The sequence below is a fragment of the Scylla paramamosain genome, chromosome 5 (assembly GCF_035594125.1).
Source record: "Scylla paramamosain isolate STU-SP2022 chromosome 5, ASM3559412v1, whole genome shotgun sequence".
In the NCBI taxonomy this organism is placed as follows: Eukaryota; Metazoa; Arthropoda; class Malacostraca; order Decapoda; family Portunidae; genus Scylla; species Scylla paramamosain.
The window spans coordinates 27,186,556-27,192,555 of NC_087155.1; the positions used below are offsets into that span (position 1 = coordinate 27,186,556).

General features: G+C 46.5%; 1 protein-coding gene across 9 annotated transcripts in view; it reads right to left on the reverse strand.

Moving 5' to 3' along the window:
* The window catches only part of LOC135100760 (Ig-like and fibronectin type-III domain-containing protein 2), a 393,660-nt gene that overhangs the window by 55,792 nt on the left and 331,868 nt on the right, over nucleotides 1-6,000 (reverse strand). The gene's annotated exons all lie outside the window — the stretch shown is intronic.

Consider the following 6,000-nt stretch of genomic DNA (forward strand, 5'->3'; position numbering starts at 1 on the left):
ACTCGTCCGTGACAAGAGAGAGAGAGAGAGAGAGAGAGAGAGAGAGAGAGAGAGAGAGAGAGAGAGAGAGAGAGAGAGAGAGAGAGAGAGAGAGAGAGAGAGAGAGAGAGAGAGAGAGAGAGAGAGAGAGAGAGAGAGAGAGAGAGAGAGAGAGAGAGAGAATGCCCTAACTCTCACTCGCCTGCAGTACCTCTTTTCACGTGTTTTACTCACTGTGATATACAAGCACTCACAACACACACACACACACACACACACACACACACACACACACACACACACACACACACACACACGCACACACAAACACACACACACTCCTAGCAACAACAACAATAACTCAGCAAAACACGTGTCGTCTCCACCACCACCACCACCGCCACCTCGCTACAATTTCTACCCAGCATCCCTCGGCGTGCCCGGAACACACGACCCACGCTAGTAACTCTTTCGCGGGGCAGACAATAGAAGTTGGTAGCTGTCCCTTTTTCGCTTCCACCCCCCTCGAGAGAATCACACGGTATTGTAATGGCTGGTGTGGATAGAGGGGAGAAACTGCTGTGTTTGGCTAACCGAGGAGGAGGAGGAGGTACCCAGGTGGACTTGACCGAGGTGGGTGTGTGTGTGTGTTTGTATGAGTGTGGGTGTGTGAGTGTGTCGCCATCCGTGAGTGTTTCTTTTGTTCGTGGCGTCTCTTTTGATGGTCTCCGCTCGGGCTGTGTCCAATTTGTCGAGCTGTTGTGTTGGTGAGGGAGAGAGAAAGGGAGGGAGAGAAAGAAGGAAAGGAAAGGAGGGTTTACTGCCAGTGCGTTCCTGCTCCTCCTCCTCCTCCTCCTCCTCCTGCTGCTGCTGCTGCTGCGGTCTTTACTTCCTTCGTCCTACTGCTCCTGGGGATGTTTTCGTCTTTTTCCCTTTATATTTTCATTAATGTCTACATCTTCATGGTTCTTTTTGGAGCTTTTAAAAAAAGGTGATTAGGTAAAATTGTAGTCAGTTGTTAGACCTGGCATGTGCGGCCCTGCTGGGTTTTTGAAGCTTCTCTTATCTTCTGACTTTTTTTTTCCTATTTTATTCTATTAGTGTTTAGGTTTCCATGGCTATTTTGCGGGTTTTAAAAAGGTGATGAGACATATTCGTGGATAAGTGTGACAGCGACTCTCACGTGAAGATCCGCTGACTTTTTGAAGCTTCCCTTTTGTTCCTCTGACTGACTAACTGACTCACTGAAATCGGAATAAAAGAAAATGCCAATATTTCACACTATTGCATATCCATATACGACTATTTGTTCTCTCTCTCTCTCTCTCTCTCTCTCTCTCTCTCTCTCTCTCTCTCTCTCTCTCTCTCTCTCTCTCTCTCTCTCTCTCTCTCAAAGTCCCATCGAGGGTAACATATCAGCGCCGTCAATAACCAAACAGTCAGCCACGCATAAATCACACGCGTCGGTCTTGTCCACCTATCCATCACTTTCTTAATTAAATACACCTGCCGCGCCGCCACCGGGAACGCGACGCCAACTCACTCGCACACCTTTAGCCTCCTCGCCCTGTCCTTTCCCTCACTCCCTTAGCCTCCTCGCCCTGTCCTTTCCCTCTCCCTCATTCCCCTAAGAGTCCTTTTCCTTTCCCTCCCTCCCTCCCTTTTGGTCCTGTTCTTTCCCTAACTTATTCCCTCCTAGTCCTTTTCCTTTGACTCCCTCACTCCTTCCTAGTCCTGTCCTTTTCCTCCCTCCCTTCCTCTTAGTCCTCTTCTTTTGCTTCTCTCACTCTCTCCTAGTCTCCTTCCTTTCCCTCCTTCCGTCCCTCCCTCCTAGTCCTCGTCCTCTGCCTCCCTCACTCCCTCCTAGTCCTGTCCTTCCCTTCCCTCACTCTCTTCTACTCCTCTTCCTTTCCCTCCCTCACTCTCTCCTGGCCCTCATCTTTTCCCTCCCTCTCTCACCCTCATTATTAATCCAGCTTGTTTTTATAAAAGACCGCCATCAAGCTAAGTCAGGTCACAATGTATCAGTAATGAGAGCAGCAACAACAATTACTTGGCCCATCCTGCACCTTCTCGCCCCTTTCTCTCTCTCTCTCTCTCTCTCTCTCTCTCTCTCTCTCTCTCTCTCTCTCTCTCTCTCTCTCTCTCTCTCTCTCTCTCTCTCTCTCCTGTTCGTGGTAATATTACTTATCAGTGTCATTAAAGTTCGCTTCTCTCTCTCGGTTTTTATTTAACAAGGAGTGTTTCAGAGAAGGGAACGTGTCAGCAAGGTGTGAATAATACCTGAGAGGTGTGACGTGGAGGCAGGTAAGGTAAGGCAAGGTAAGGCAGGGTGTTGTTACTTGTTAGGTTAGGTGAGTGGTGGTGGTGATGGTGTCAGGTAAGGCGAGTGAAGAGGGCCAGGTTAAGGAAAAAAGGAAGGAAAAAAAGAAGGAAAAAAGAAGGGAAAAAAAGGAAGGAAACTGGTCTGAAGGTGTGGCTGTTTTGGTTTACTGCTTGCAATTTATTGTGTGTGCGTGTGTGTGTGTGTGTGTGTGTGTGTGTGTGTGTGTGTGTGTGTGTGTGTGTGTGTGTGTACTTCTTTTATTCTATTTTGTTCTGTTTTTTTTTTGTCTTATTTTCCACTTTCTTTATTCTGTCCTCGTCTCTGATGGAATGTTGTCAGTGCAGTTTACCATTATTAAATTTTATCGCAGCCTTAACTTAACTACTCGCACCACCACCACCACTGTCATCACTATTAACATTACTACCATCATCACCTCACCACGACCTCCGTAAAATAAGAACATGAATAATAGTAATAACAAAGTAAACAAATAATAATAATAATAATAATAATAACAATAATAATAATAATAATAATAATAATAATAATAATAATAATAAGAAGAAGAAGAAGAAGAAGAAGAAAAAAGGAACACGAGGAGCAACAACAACAACAACAACTGCAACATTAACAACAACAACAACAACAACAACAACAACAACAACAACAACAACATTAACAACAACCCCATCAACACAAGCTATAATATAATAACCCTACAATGAAACAATACCACAGTAACAACGACGACAATATCACTTGACATAATAATAATCTCGATGAAGCCTCACCCACTGCTTCATACTGGAGGCTTCAATTAATACCCAATCAACGCTGTGATATGGAGAGGCACAAACTATTACTATCCTCTCTCTCTCTCTCTCTCTCTCTCTCTCTCTCTCTCTGGGAAATAGTGACAAGGTCTTCCTGAAAACTTTCTCGAGAGCACCACAACATGCAAACCTTTCAGGCCAGGGCGGGGAGGCAGTGTTGACTGGCTCGCTGGCTGGCTGGCTGGCTGGCTGCTCCTCGCCCCTCGATACCCTCTCAGCACGTACGCTATCGATTCACGGGCAAAAGTTTTCAAATACCTCGGAAACTTACACTTTCACTCTCACTAACGCTGAAGAGAGAGAGAGAGAGAGAGAGAGAGAGAGAGAGAGAGAGAGAGAGAGAGAGAGAGAGAGAGAGAGAGAGAGAGAGAGAGAATGGGATATTGAAATCGTACTGTATAGCCTAGTTTTGCTCTTACGTAGCTGTACCACACACACACACACACACACACACACACACACACACACACACACACACAGCAAAAAGTCACCACAAACCACACACATTATCCCGGCAATACACGTGAGCCCAAAACACTATAAAAATAGCAATTTACATAAGCCCGGACCAGCGGCAGACCGAATGTGGAAAGCCGCCTGGGCACGTGTGTGTGTCTGTGTGTGTGTGTGTGTGTGTGTGTGCGGGTACGTAAGTCTCATCACCACACCTCGTACTGAACCCTCATATTCCTACCCCTTTCCTCCTTTCCTCCCTCCCTACTACACCATCATCAGCTTCACTCATAATGTCCTCCTTTATCCTTCCCTCCTTCACTCCCATCTTTCCTTCTTCTCCTTCCTTTACTCATCTCTCTTAACTTACTCCTCCCTCCTCTCTTTCCTTTACTAGTCTCTCCTGCCTCCTCCCTCCCTTCCTCACTCCCATCTTCCCTCCCTCTCCTTTTTCTCTCCTAACTCACTCCCTCCCCCACTATCTTCCCTGCGTCTTCGTCCTTTACTTCACTCTCCTTCCTCCCTCCTTCCCTCACTATTTTCCCTCCGGCTCCTTCCTATCCTCATCTCTCGTAACTCTTATCTTGAAGGCTATCGGATACCACGTGACCTGTCCCCTCTCTCCTCCCTCCCCTTCCTACACAGACGCAGTAGAAAGGGTCATCTCCCGCCCTTCGACAGATTAGGTTTGAATCCTGCTCAGATCTTAAGGTTTTTTGCTGATTGGGCGCTTGCTGTTCTACGCTGAGCAAGAGCATGGGTAGTGTGTGTGGGTTGTCTTGAGTGGACCCACAGTTTGATCTCTCTCTAAGCTTCGTGTTCGTCCTAGGTCAGAGAGATTAAGAGCAAGATTATCGCGAATTATACAGACACACACACACACACACACACACACACACACACACACACACACACACACACACACACACACACACACACCTAGACTATTACAGCTGGTGGTTATGCAGAGGGAAGGAATGACAAAAGAGAAGCAGACCTGTAAATATTATTCTCTCTCTCTCTCTCTCTCTCTCTCTCTCTCTCTCTCTCTCTCTCTCTCTCTCTCTCTCTGCATTTTTACTCTTATGCATTGGTCTTGTTTTGATTTTATTAACGTTTCATTAATTATTAGTCTTGTTTGAGTTTTTAGTAACGTTTTATCATCAATTTTAATGTTACATTTTGTAATCTCAGGCAGACTTGTAGTTTTACATCTACCAACCAATAAAATAACCACCAGCCGCTGGGAAAATAAACGAATCTGAATTTGAATTTCTCTCTCTCTCTCTCTCTCTCTCTCTCTCTCTCTCTCTCTCTCTCTCTCTCTCTCTCTCTCTCCCCATCATCAGTAGCAAGACGAACCTTGGGAGGGTTCATCGACCTGCTCCCGGTGTGGGGTGAGGACAGGCGGACCAGTGGCAGGGAGTGAGGCGAGAGGAGCTTCAGATGTGAGCTTAAGACTTGCATCCAGACCAACCAGGGCAAGTTATCATTATTCATGGGGCGCTTGCAGAAGGCGGAGGAGGCGAAGGAGGAGGAGGAGGAGAAGGAGGCGGAGGAGGAGGCGGAGGAGGAGGAGGATGTTATAAAGAAGGAATAAGGTGCAGTTGGTTTTCTTTACTATTTATTGGTGGATTCTACCTTAAAATCATTCTTATTATCTGCTTATATCGCTTATCATCATCCTTACTTCCTCAAAAGTTTTCTAAGTGCCTAAAGTGCCTTCCTGCTACCTTATGTAACCTCCACAGTTTTTATTCCAGCTTCTGCTACTGATACTAAATCCTTCTATCTTTTCCTCCTTCTTTCATTCTTTCCTTCCCAAGTCATCTCTTCCCATACCAGTTTCTGAAGCACGTCTCTCTCCTGCTCACTTCCTCTTCCTCCTCATCACTGCACAAACCACATCACTTCCCTTCCTTATTCGTGTACGCACTTCTTGCCCCATTCTTTGTTACACTAACCTCGTCTCTTGCCTTTCTCTTATTCCTCACTACGACACAAGCACCATCACTTCCCTTCCTTACCTTTCTACGCACTTCCTTCTCCTCCTCACTACAACACAAACCCCATCACTTCCCTTCCTTAACCCTTCTACACACTTTTTGCCCCATCCTTACAACACAAACCCTCTAACCGTCCTATCACGTCCCTTCCTTACCGCTCTCCATCTTCCTACCCATCCCTTCAGCACGTTCCCCACCCTTCCCATCCATACCTTAACTTCATTCTCCCCCTCCCTCATCATCATAACTGCCTCCTTGACCTTGAACTTCTACCTTTTTTTATAGTTGCTGTTCCTTCTGGTTCGTGTCAGTGCTCGGCAACGAAGGAGGAGGAGGAGGAGGAGGAGGAGGAGGAGGAGGAGGAGGAGGAGGAGGAGGAGGAGGAGGGGGAGATCACGTG